Below are 14,613 nucleotides of genomic sequence, written 5' to 3'. Positions count from 1 at the left end.
TCATGCAAAATAAACAAAGTAATATAAGAAGCGGCCCAATGTAATAGTAAAACAGTAGAGTAAGCACAAAGAACAATCTCTCCTCAAAATAGGCACCAAAATAAAGAATCAATCCAGCCAAATATAGTAAACATTTGCTGCAAATTTGCAGCAGTCAAGTTAAACTAAAAGGCAGTATTTTAAGCCAATGATACTTATCACAGTTAACATATGCAGCTGTATAGAAAGCATACATCAGAAAAATGATTCGAGGAAAAGTAGACAGGATGATACTTGTCTTTTAAATCTCGAAAAATGAATTTAAAGAAGGTTTCAGCAGTTTATAAGACCATAAATGTCAAGCTAGTATCGGATTGATTCATTCAACAATAATGACTCAAACTAGAAAATAAAAAAAACAGGACAGAGGGCAGGCTGATTACAGAAATGAATTATCAATCACTTAAGTTAGTCTATCTTGAAATCATCACGACAAATGCATTCTGCCCAAAAAGGTTTAACAGTCCTCAAAATGTTCGAGCTTTCTCTTTTTTTCTAAAAAAAAAAATCCAATAGTACCAACTACAAATTGAAACGTCTCTGCCAAATAAAGCTCTCAACACAAAGGGACAACTCAGCGTCTAAGAATGTTTCAAACTCCAAACAGATTCCAGAACATTAACTGAAACAACTTGCACATTCATTTAACCTCAATGTGTTGAATGAATTATATAATAAAGCACAAAGTAGGATTCCAACAGGAATCAGTGGTTGACCATGAATCAAGTAAAACAAACATTAAACAGAACTATACTTTTTAAACATGACAAAGGGACTCCAGATTATCATGAGTATGTATTGAAACTCATGCTTCAGAAAGAAAATTGAAATAAGCTCATAAAGACACCCATCTAATTCAACTAAGCCACTGGTCAACACTTCAATCAAAGAGTTCTAATAGGTTTTCCAACTTTGAACTAGAAAATGCTGACCCAAATAATTTATACAACAACTAAGTTTTAGATCTAAACAAAACACTCAAGTCCATGCCAATTCTGTTTAGCTAAGTAATTGTACAACATAGAGATGAACAGCAGTAAAGTGACACAAGTTTATATAGACACTAATCATGTTTAACTAGACAGTCGATTATGGCAATATGAACTAGTATGAACCCCAGACCAACCCTTTAACATTGGTCAGATTCCACTTTAACAAACAGTCATGGCAATGTAAGCTAGAGGAAACTACAACTAACCAGACCAGCAACTATCATCTAGCATTAATCGAATTCGACTTAAACCATACAGTAATGATGTGGTAAACTAACCTAAGTCTCAAAGTAGCCATTCAACATTAATCCTAATCAACTTAAACAAACAGCCATGACCTTGTAGTCTAAATAAAATCAACAACCAATATCGACATGTCGTATGATCATTTCATCACATCTAAAACCAAGTAAATTACATTCATAACCAAGTACGTTATTTAGAACAAATAGAGCAAAAGAGGGATAGTGCCGACCTGTTTTGGGTACAGTGAACTGGGTGTCTGATACGCTCAAATTACACCTATTAATGGCGTAAAGCCGACGTTGTCAAATATAGTAACCCAAATAAGGTTGGGGTCAAATCCCACAGGGAATATGGAGAGAAAAGGATACTAATTGTATGCGATACTATTCTTTAAAGGCTTTAATCCTATTCCGGACAGTTTGAAATAATTGTTGAGTAATGTAATTGAATACTTTGACTTGAATTGTATTTAATGTGAGAGAGAGACCAAGGTTGTGTTCCCCATTTTGATTAGATATTATGCTTCAAGTTTCAATGTGATATATTTGTAATGGTTGTTCTAAGAGTATACACTTGATCTCTTAAGGACTTCCTAATGTTTCCCAACAGTTAGGCCGTATTTCCTCTTTATGATTTTTCCAAATATAAAAGAGTTGAATTCAAAGAGCGATCAATAATGTCAATTTAGACTTGTTCTTATCCCTAAGTTAGTCTATTAAACGAGGGTTAACGCCCCGAGTCATTGTTATTCAATCTTACCAATACTAACTCTCTTTCTCAAGAAAAGTTAGTATAATGGCTTAGGCTAATGCTTGCAATCATTACCCATCGCTAACGCACAAAGATAGAATAAATACTAACAACCATTATGCATATATCAATAGTAGAAACCCATTCACATATACCCATCATGGGATCCACAACCTTAGTATTAAAATTAGCTACTCATCATTTTGGTTAACAAAGAAAGCTTAAGAGTTAACATAATATACTTACGATGCTAATACAATACGGAATGGAAGTGAAGTTGTTGCTTTAAATGCTCCAACCACTTCAAATATTCAAGACTTAAAGTTAAAGCTCTCAAAGAAAAATCAGAATAATGAATTAAAACCCTACTTTAAGTATTTATAGGGCCAAAAATCGCGCCAAGTTTCTGGACAAAAACACCCTTACGCGGCATCGTTATGGACCGTAACACAGGTTACGGTCCGTCCTTCGGTTCGTCCTTTGTCAGCGTGATGTCACGGCCACTATGCGACGGACCGTAACACAGGTTACGGTCCGTATCTCCCAGCGGATCACAGCCTCAGTCTTCAGTGGCCAATGCGTTACGCCATGACGTTACGCCCCGTAACCTAAGTTACGGACCGTCCTTCTGGGGCGTAACCTGTGACACTACTTGGGCAACTTTCTGGAAATTTTCCTCAGCTTACGGTACACATTACGGCCCGTAACATGAGTTACGGACCGTCTTTTAGCTCCAAGTTGTCCGTTTTTCAGAATTTCTTATCATTTACGATCCTTAGTCAACCAACCCTATAAAACACAAAAATAACATAAGAAACGATGTAAAAACACTTAAAAACAAGCAACACTTCTAGTTACAAAGGCATAAAATATGCCGAAATTCACGACACATCAACACCCCCAACTTAAGCTTTGCTTGTCCTCAAGCAACTACAATAAGACTCACTACTAACACACGACATCTAGCAAAAATAAGAATGACTACGGTGGTTTTGGCATGTATTTCTAGCACAGACTCTTCAATCCAAGGAAAAAAATATTTGGGCTCTTATCCACCTCCTATTTGTGACACAAGATGCACATTTCAGAAAAATTGCAATTCACTATGCAACCTCAATTAATGACATAATCATAGTATGGGAGTCTCTATGCACATGAATTTCAACTTCCGGAAAGCAAGTTACTTTGCAATCTACAATCCTTACTCCCTCACATAGACCAAAGAATGTCCCAACACACATTTACAAAATAAATGGGACAGAAGACTAAAGAGACAGAAGGACACTCACACTCACAAAGAAATTTGCATACCATGCGTGCACATACCATAGGCTTGCCTTTATTTTCCATGCCTTCAACTTTGAACAGTTTGATTGTGATCACATTAGGACTTTTTTAGGCTTGTAACATTGGCTTAGGGACGGGTAGGATGAATATTTGGATAGTGGTGACTCACCCTCCTTGACACTTCTTTTTGACTTTATTCACCTTTCTTCCTCTTATTTCTGACCCTACAGCTTCAGTGTGGATTTATTTAGAACTTATATATCTATATATCTATTTTTTTCACATAAGTATATATATATATATATCCACACTGAATCATGCCCCGCAATACTCACGATCACCCCCAACTTAGGCTTTTAGCCTCATTTTCTTATCACCCCCAACTTAGGCTTTTAGCCTCATTTGTCATTCTTTAGTGTCAAGGAGGGACTTGGTGCCAAATGGGTTTATTCACAGAAGGGAAGGAGGTTAGTTCACGGCTAATCAAAGAAAAAGTCTATAGGCTCAAAATGGGAGACTAGGGATCATTTTCTGTACGGGCTAGGCTCATTTAAGATAAACAGGCTTTGGAGTTTATACAAAGAAAGCCTAAGATCACTTCACAATCAAACTCTCCTTAGAATTCACGCATGACCAACCGGGAAAGTTCTAGATTACAAGCATCATATACAAATAGAAACTAAGAACTCACAACACAATGACATAAGGATTGTTTAAATACTCTGACTTCACTTCCGTTTGAAGATTTCACATACATGGACACCCTTTATTTGCAATGTCATTAAAAGAACCATACATGTCAATATCAACAACTCATTCTTGATGTACATCACAAATTATTTTTCGGAGGGATATCATTGACTTGTAAAAACCACTTTTATATATGCTAGAAACACGGACCACCACCACTTAAGTAATCATAACTTTACTTTTAACTAAACATCCTAAACATGCCAGGTTCAACATAAAAATAACATTCTTCGGGAAAAGAACACATGGCAAAGAACAGCCGAAGAGGGTCCTAACACATACTTAATAATAAAAACAATAATAACAATTGTCCTAAACGCATACTTACTATCACAATTTGGGATAAAATACCCACAAAAACAAAAACAATAACAACTAATATCCAATCTACCAAAGCGATACCAACAATACCAACAAAAACAGCAATTACCCACACCCCCAACTTAGAAACATGCATTGCCCTCAAGGCATCTATATAGTCCATCAAAAGAACGGAGGGCCTCCCTGGAGCGCACTAGGCGCTGGGATCTGCTGCAGCATCATGAGGTTGAGCAATGGTGGTATCAGGCTGGCCAACACTAGAAGTCCCAGTCTCAGTGGGTGGGGGAGAAGTATGGTGAGCCGGCTCAATGGGATGGGCTGAGCTAGAAGTAGCTCCAGTGGTGTTAGAACCTAGCCGGGACTCATGTCGGAGCTTCTTCAAAGTTCGCCGCTCCTCCTCCTCATTCTGTGGGCGCAAAGCAGCAAATGGATCAAGACTCTGGAGAATGTGCTCGAGGTTTTCATCATCTGGCGTGGCTCTCCAGCGCTTCCCTTTAGCCAAAGAGTGGGTATCCTCTTCCAACTCCTCGTCTTGCTCCTCCTCAACCGTGTCCTCGATCTCATCATCCCTAAGTAGACTCTGAACCGGTTGGTATAAGATCTGTACCAACTCTGTGTGTACTTTCAAAATCTGGTCCGTCACAACAGCCACTTCCTGTGCCTTCAATTTCTGCACATCATCCTTGACAGTCCGCAACTCACTCTGAATAGTGCCCAACTCCATAGCAGGGTGTGTCCTAGTCAGCTTCTTTATTCTGTTCTCAATACCATCTATCCGAGAGTGGATCCGCAGGTGGTCATCAACCATCTGTTGTTTTATTGGCCGCAACGCTGCATCAATAGCCCTTTTTGTGTACAATTTCAGCTCAGTCATGAGCTGCTTGACCTGCCTATCTGTTCGATCTGCTTGCAGGACCACTGCCCCAAAATTCTCTCGGTTGAACATCATTTTTCTCGCAAGCTCGGGCGGGACTCCCGGTATGGGCTGAGCCGGTGCTGGGCTCGCTCCAGTGGAAGAGGTAGGACCACCCGAAGTAGGTGTGGCTGGAGCTGGCATGGGCTGTGTAGCATAATCAGCCGGCGGAGCCTCAGAATCTGTGGGCCGATCCGCAATAGTTTCCTCAGCACCCATGATAGCCAAGGGTAAAACATCTGATCCTGTTGGCCCCTCCGGCACATCGGAAGACGAGGCCGATGGCATTGAACCCTGGCTCAACATATTATCTCTCCCCTTTGTGATGTCATAGATACTCCTGGCGATCACACTGTGATCGATAAAGGGGAGGGGTTCTGGTCCCTCGCGCAAGCATAAGAGCGTAAGCAAACATGGATGAATGAGGGAAGTGGCTGGTTGGGTGGCTCTCTCCCGGAGATCTGCTGCTACCAGTAGTCCAAAGTTGATCTTATACCTCGACATAAGGGCAGCTACAAGAAGAGCCCTGTCCGGAGTCAAATAATTATCTGCCTGGGTAGGACGAATGCGGAACAGAACAATCTGCCACCAAAACTTTGCCTCTGGTGTGAGGGTGTTTTTCCAAATCCGCGTAGCGGCTGTCAACTTTGGCACTATTGCCCATTCTGGATCTGCCGACCGTGCAATCACTGAGGCCACCCATTTTTTGACGAAGATTATATCTTTCTGTTCAATTTTGTAGACAAACTCCCCTTCCTCCGCCACTGTAGGCGCAATATAATCCTCCCCGAATGGTATTTTGTTGATGGCTGTCGGAGAAACATCAATCTTTTTCTTTCGCACGACTACCTCATTCGTGGCAGGCACTTGAGTTGCACGCTATCCTTTTTTCTGTGCTTTGAATACATCAGCCCCATAAGAAGCGTAGAATTCCTGAACAAGAGCTGGGTGTAGGACCCGATAGATTTTTTCAAAAACTCTAACTTGTGGAAGCAGATAGTGTCACGAATGCCTGGATATCCATCGAGACCATCGAAGCTGACGTTCCTTTCTTCGAAAATACTTCGCTTTGGTCGTTGCCCCTCATTCTTTGCTAGCTCACACCCTTTGTTGTACAAGTCTTCAGATCCCTCCATAGAAAACCGGAGGTCCTGCTCATACATAGCCCTCATCCGAATGTCATTCTCGCGCCTTTCCTGCTCGCGCTCCTCCGCAGTAGGCTGTCTAATGGGTGGTTGAAATCGGTGTGGTGGTGTGACAGCCTGCCTGGGTCCATCATGGCTAGACGAACTAGAAGAACTCTCCTCATCAGACGAGGAGGGACTTTCGGATGGTGAGGCTGGCCTGGTAGATGCAGCGGACTTCTTTGTAGCCCTTGTGTCTTTTCTTTGATCTTCATCGCGCAACCGTGAGGTTACTTTGCCTGCACCGCGACCTTTTCCTTTTTCTGCAACCTTAGGTGTAACCTTCTTTCCTTGTCGTGGGTTAACCATACCTATTGAAGGCAATGAGATATGAGAAGCTGTTCAATTATACAACTCTTTGGTTGAAATTCAAGACTTCATTTAACTCATGCACCGTAACACGGTCGACGGACCGTCGATGGTGTTACGGGCCGTAGCTTCAACCGTAACTCAAAATTTTCATTTATAACATAGGAAACATAACATGATCGACGGACCGTCACACGTGTTACGGTCCGTAACACCTCACCGTAACATCACTCAAATTGCCAGAAAGTTTTCATGAAAATCCTCGATGTTACGATGTGGTGTTACGGTCCGTAACACCTCACCGTAACATCAGAAAAATTTCCAGAAAGTTTTCATGTAAATCATCAGTGTTACGATACGTTACGGCCCGGAACACTGAATGACGGGAAATCAGTTCACAGAATGTATAGCTTGGCCAAATTTTCTCGTTTAAGCACGATGCCAAGATTTTCAACTTTCTGCTCCTTGGGTATGGTGTAAAACACCATTTTATCCCCTCACATACCTCGGGTTACTCAGACTTCACCCGGTTTTACCAAAGTTTTCTTTGGAACCTTTTATCCAACAGTTGGTGGGCAAACCAATTTAGTAATTTCACGAATGAAACTTTCAATCGGGATGCCCTCCAACTCAGTGGGAGACAATGTGCTTGTGCCCACGAGTCTCTCAAACAGCAAAAATACCAATCCCAACCCCCAACCATTGTTAAATCTGGCGCAATTATTCAATGGGGATTCAAACTCATTCAACACATTCAACACACTAATTACAAGGCATTGAATGGCATACGAATTTACTCATGAAAGATCATAGCAATCTTGTCGATAGATAAAAGAAGAAGGAGAGTCAAAACATGGTGATACCTGATCGTTGGCGATGCTTGGATGAAACTCGAAATTAAAGCAGGGATTTTTGACAAGAAAACAGCAACTATGGTGAAAGAAATATGAGGGAGAGTGGGAGATGAAGAGAGGGGGAGATGAAGAGAAGAAGAGGGAAGTTATGAGGGAGAGGGGGTTAAAACTTTGAAAGCACCGGTTAAATTTTGAAATGGTAACCGTCAGGTGATGTATTTAAACATGCCCGACCGTTACGTTCCATGTTACGGACCGTAACATGAGATACGAGACGTAATTCGTGTTACGGTCAACCAAACGACTCCGTTTGAATTTTTCATTAATGACATGGCACTACAGCCGACGGACCGTAAATCGTGTTACGGTCCGTATTACCTGGCGTAACGGGTGCAAGATTTCCAGTGAGTGCCCAGATTTTTGTCAAATTTACGATCATGTGTTACGATTCGTAACATGGGCGACGGTCCGTAACTCAGACCGGAACACTTTTCCTCATCCTTCAGTGATTTCTGGATTTTCTTTTCTCTTGTTACGCTCCATGAGACGGACCGTAACATGAGTTACGGGCCGTTACGTGGAGCGTCTTGTCTGTGAAAACTCAGCAGTTATTTTGTTTTGGCCTCTTCAGTTCTCAGAATCCTACCACATTAGCAACATCAAAAACACAAAATAAAACAAAGGAAATACAAAATTTAAACTACTTACAAAGCGGTAAACATGGGTTGCCTCCCACACAGCGCTTGGTTTAACATCACAGCTCAACGTGATACCTCAATTTCGAGTTCAGGAATCGTATTTCAAACGATACCTATCAACGACCTTACCATCATCAATACACCAATGGTAATGCTTCACTCTTTGTGAATTCACTTTAAAAGTCCGAGTGCCATCCTCGGATTTCACCTCAATGACGCTTCTATTTGGGGAAACATTTGCGATTTCAAAAGGGCCTGACCATCGAGACTTTAGCTTGCCCGGAAAGAATTTTAGGCGCGAATTGTACAACAAGGCCAAGTCCTTCGGCTGAAAATCCCTTTTGAGGATCTTCGAGTCATGATAGTATTTCATCTTTTCCTTGTACAGTGTTGCACTTTCATAGGCATTGTACCTAAATTCATCCATCTCATCGATTTGAAACAACCTCAGCTTTGTTGCTTCATGCCAATCCATGTTCAGCTTCTTCAATGCCCAAATGGCCTTATGCTCATGCTCAATAGGCAAATGACATGCCTTCCCAAATACCAACTTATACAGTAAAGTCCCAATAGGCGTTTTGAACGCCGTGCGATATGCCCATAAAGCATCATCCAACTTTTCGGACCAGTCAGTGCGATTCACATTGACCGTCTTTGCCAAAATGCTTTTTATCTCTCTGTTGGAGACTTCAACCTGACCACTCGTCTGGGGATGATATGGAGTGGCAACCCTGTGATGCACTCCATATTTTTCAAGAAGATCAACAAATGGTTTGTTGCAGAAATGAGAACCACCATCACTAATAATAGCTTTAGGAGTGTCAAATCTAGTAAAAATGTTCTTTTTTAGAAAGGCATTGACCCTCCTATCATCATTGTTAGGCAAGGCCACCGCCTCCACCCACTTGGAGACATAATCCACCGCAACAAGAATATATTTCAGGCCATATGAGCTCACGAAGGGTCCCATAAAATCAATGCCCCATACATCAAAGAGCTCCACCTCAAGCACAAAATTCATCGGTGTTTTATGCTTCCGACCTATTGTGCCCTGGCGTTGGCATTTATCACAAGAACGTGCCAATATATTCGCATCACGATAGATGGCTGGCCAATAGTAGCCACACTCTAGCACCTTGGCTGCAGTTTTATTCCCACTGTGATGCCCACCAACCGGAGAATCATGACAAGCCTTCAAAATATCCATCACCTCAGATTCAGCCACACATCTTCTGATCATATTGTCAGCACAAGTCCTGAATAAGTAAGGCTCATCCCAATAATACTGTCGGCAATCTCTCAAGAATTTCTTCTTTTGATATGCCTTCAAATCTTTAGGAACAATGCCAGTTACCAAATGATTGGCAATATCGGCATACCATGGTGCCACATCATTGGAGATTACCAAGACTCTTTCATCCGGAAAAGTGTCAGCAATATCCAGCACATCAATCGGTCTTCCCGGTGCTTCAAGTCTGGAGAGATGGTCAGCTTCTTGATTTTCTGACCCTTTTCGGTCTTTGACTTCAAAGTCAAATTCCTGTAGCAACAACACCCATCTTATTAACCGAGGCTTAGCATCCTTCTTAGCCATCAAGTAGCGCAAGACAACATGGTCAGTGTGAACCACTACCTTGGCACCCAACAAATAATCCCGGAACTTTTCAAAGGCATAAACAATAACAAGTAGTTCCTGCTCCGTTACTGTATAGTTCAGTTGACCTCCATTCAGTGTTTTGCTGGCATAATAAATTGGGTGCAATATTTTATTGAGCTGTTGACCTAGCACAACGCCAATTTCAAGACCACTGGCATCACACATTAATTCAAAGGGCAACGACCAATCTAGGGACACAACAATAGGGGCTGAGGTTAATTTTAACTTCAACTCGTCGAAAGACTTTATGCACTTCTCATCAAAATTGAATTTGGACTCCTTTTCCAAGAGTTTGCACATTGGATTCGCAATTTCGGAGAAGTCTTTGATAAATCTTCTATAGAATCTGGCGTGCCCCAGGAAACTCCGAACCCCTTTTACTGAAATGGGTGGAGGGAGTTTTGAAATCACATCGATTTTGGCTTAATCAACCTCAATCCTTCTTTCGGAAATCTTATGGCCAAGGAAAATTCCCTTCTTTACCATAAAATGACACTTTTCCCAGTTGAGAACGAGGTTTGTCTCCTCACATCTTTGTAGCACCCGATCAAGATGGTCTAAACATTCATCGAATGAATCTCCCACCACAGAGAAGTCATCCATGAATACTTCAAGAAAGTTTTCAACCATGTCAGAGAATATGGACATCATGCATCGTTGGAAAGTAGTTGGGGCATTGCAAAGACCAAATGGCATTCGGCTGAAAGCGAATGTCCCAAAGGGACAAGTGAAAGTAGTCTTTTCTTGGTCTTCCAATGAAATGTTGATTTGGTTGTAACCTGAGTACCCATCCAAGAAACAATAATAAGACCATCCAGCTAGCCGATCAAGCATTTGATCAATAAAAGTCATAGGGAAATGATCTTTGCAAGATGCAGTGTTCAACTTCCGGTAGTCCATACACACTCTCCAACCGGTGACAGTTCTTGTCGGAATCAACTCATTTTTAGAGTTGGGGACAACGGTGATGCCTCCTTTCTTTGGCACACACTGGACTAGACTTACCCATGGACTGTTGCCAATCGGGTAAACCACCCCAGCGTCTAGCCACTTAATAATCTCTTTCTTTACCACCTCTTGCATCGGTGGATTTAATCTTCTCTGATGCTCAACACTTGGTGAACTTTCCTCCTCCAACTGAATTCGGTGCTTACAAATTCCGGAGGGAATCCCCCGGATGTCTGCAATAGTCCAACCCAAAGCTCTTAAATGCTTCCTCAAAACTGTGATGAGTCTTTGAGTTTGGCCCTCGTTCAGAAGTAATGACACAATAACTGGGAGTGTGGCATTTGCTCCAAGAAACTCATATTTAAGATGGGATGGAAGTTGCTTGAGTTCCAACTTCGGTGGCTCAAGAATTGATGGTTTTGCTGGAGGAGTGGTTCGTTTCTCTAGATCAAGAGACAATTTCTTGGGCTCATAAGAGTAAGATCCCAGACTGGTGAGTGAATTCACTGTCTCAATATACCCCTCCATTTCGTCTGCATCAAAGTTCACCAAAATGGCCGATAATGCTTCACCCAAGCATTCTTCCTCCATTTTGAATTCTACCGCTTCATCCACCACATCAACATAATTAATGACTGAAATACTTTGATAAATACTAGGTAATTTCATACCCTTACTGGCGGGAAAAGTTACCTCCTCATCGTTCACCCGGAACTTGATTTCATTCTTCTCGGAATCCATAAGAGCCCTCCCCGTCGCAAGGAAAGGTCTTCCCAGAATAATAGGAATTTCTTGATCAATAGCACAATCAAGAATCATGAAATCTGCCGGCAGTAGGAATTCCCTGATTTGAACAAGCACATCATCAATTACCCCCACTGGCCTTTTTATCGATCTGTCCGCCATCTGCAACCTCATGGTAGTTGGCCTTGGTATCCCTAATCCTGAACTCTTGAAGATCTCAAGGGGCATAAGATTTATGCTAGCCCCGTTATCACACAAAGTCTTGGCAAAATCCTGCTGCCCTATGGTGCATGGAATGGTGAATGCTTCAGGATCTTCCCTTTTTTGCACTGTGGTCTTGGAAATAATAGCACTAACGCGATGAGTGATACACACAATGTCGTGTTTCAATGGCTGCTTCTTCTTTGTTAAGAGATCTTTCAAATACTTAGCAAATCCAGGCATTTCTTGGACAGCGTCCATGAAAGGAATGTTCATCGTCAACTGCTTGAGTTGATCATAAAATCGCAAGCACTTTTCATCTTCTGTTTTCCTCACTAGCCTTTGAGGAAAAGGTGGTGAAGATTTGAACAATTGGCTCAAAGGGCGTAGAGCGCCAGAAAGTTTTGCCTTCTCCGTTTCCTGTTTTTCCGCTTGTGCCTTGATATTATCAAGATTCTGCTCCTCTTCAGCTATAATAGGGACTTCCTCCTCTGTTTTTTCCTCCACAATAACATCAGATACATCAGGTTGTACCTCTTCTTCAACAACTGGCTCAAGATCAACCACCTTTTTATTAGCACCTTGAAGTATTTTACCACTTCTGGTGCTAATAGCAGCTACATGCTCCACAGAGTTTACTCCACTACCTTTCGGATTTGGTACTGTGTCACTTGGTAGTTGTCCACGTTGAGGAGTATGCACTTCTCTGGAAAGGTCTCTGAATTGCGATTCAAGCTTCTGAATGGAAGCTGAATGAGATAGTTGAACCTAAGACATTCCCTTGATTGCGCTCTCTGTTCTGTCCTGATGCATTAGCATTTTCTGCATCATACTTTTCCGTTCCGCAGAATCATTAGCAGTGTTGCCAGCAAAGTTGCTAGCTGAATTGTCTCACCACTGTTAGGAATTTGATGCTTGCCCCATTGGTGGAATGTAGGGGTTCGAGCTCTTGTTGCCATAATTATTGTTATTGTAATTCCCTTGATTTGGATTTCCCTGATCATTTCTTCTATAATTGTTCCCTTGAAATTGTTGTTGAGGATTTTGCCATGGGTGATGGCCCGGACCTTGATAATTTTGCCTTTGATATCCCCCTTGCGAGTTGAAGTTAAAATTAACCTCAGCCCCTATTGTTGTGTCCCCGGCAACGGCGCCAAAATTTGATACGCTCAAATTACACCTATTAATGGCGTAAAGCGGACGTTGTCAAATATAGTAACCCAAACAAGGTTGGAGTCGAATCCCACAGGGAATATGGAGAGAAAATGATACTAATTGTATGCGATACTATTCTTTAAAGGCTTTAATCCTATTCCGGACAGTTTGAAATAATTGTTGAGTAATGTAATTGAATACTTTGACTTGAATTGTATTTAATGCGAGAGAGAGACCAAGGTTGTGTTCCCCATTTTGATTAGATATTATGCTTCAAGTTTCAATGTGATATATTTGTAATGGTTGTTCTAAGAGTATACACTTGATCTCTTAAGGACTTCCTAATGTTTCCCAACAGTTAGGCCGTATTTCCTCTTTATGATTTTTCCAAATATAAAAGAGTTGAATTCGAAGAGCGATCAATAATGCCAATTTAGACTTGTTCTTATCCCTAAGTTAGTCTATTAAACGAGGGTTAACGCCCCGAGTCATTGTTATTCAATCTTACCAATACTAACTCTCTTTCTCAAGAAAAGTTAGTATAATGGCTTAGGCTAATGCTTGCAATCATTACCCATCGCTAACGCACAAAGATAGAATAAATACTAACAACCATTATGCATATATCAATACTAGAAACCCGTTCACATAATACCCATCATGGGATCCACAACCTTAGTATTAAAATTAGCTACTCATCATTTTGGTTAACAAAGAAATCTTAAGAGTTAACATAATATACTTACGATGCTAATACAATACGGAATGGAAGTGAAGTTGTTGCTTTAAATGCTCCAACCACTTCAAATATTCAAGACTTAAAGTTAAAGCTCTCAAAGAAAAATCAGAATAATGAATTAAAACCCTACTTTAAGTATTTATAGGGCCAAAAATCGTGCCAAGTTTCTGGACAAAAACACCCTTACGCAGCATCATTACGGACCGTAACACAGGTTACGGTCCGTCCTTCGGTTCGTCCTTTGTCAGTGTGATGTCACGGCCACTATGCGACGGACCGTAACATAGGTTACGGTCCGTATCTCCCAGCGGATCACGGCCTCAGTGTTCAGTGGCCAATGCGTTACGCCATGATGTTACGTCCCGTAACCTAAGTTACGGACCGTCCTTCTGGGGCGTAGCCTGTGACACTACTTGGGCAACTTTCTGGAAATTTTTCTCAACATTCACGGCACTTCAGTGTCGAAGGTCGCGAATCCACACTCGACTGTTAATATCCCGAGCTTGCATATACTTGGATTCTAAATAATAATAGAGTGAAAGAGAGTAAATATGTTTGGTATTTTAAAGTCGATGTCAAGAAACAAAATGAGACTGTTTTTTTTAGATTTTTAGAGAATTGGAGCTGCTAAAAAAAGAACCTCCCTTTTCGGCTACGGACTTAAGGCCATTTTATAGGTGTGAATCAACTTAGGGCTTCGATTCGGGGGGGATTTGAAGTTGAAATCTTTTCAAATCCGAACGTTAGAGTTTGCTTCAGATTCCGATCAGAAACAACAGAAGAAGGAGACAAAGCTCCATTAAAACTTGTACTCGAAGAATAAAAA

The sequence above is a fragment of the Lycium barbarum genome, chromosome 12 (genome assembly GCF_019175385.1).
Source record: "Lycium barbarum isolate Lr01 chromosome 12, ASM1917538v2, whole genome shotgun sequence".
NCBI classification, from domain to species: domain Eukaryota; kingdom Viridiplantae; phylum Streptophyta; class Magnoliopsida; order Solanales; family Solanaceae; genus Lycium; species Lycium barbarum.
The sequence above is the reverse complement of the archived record's forward strand: the minus strand, read 5'-3'. Positions refer to the sequence as shown.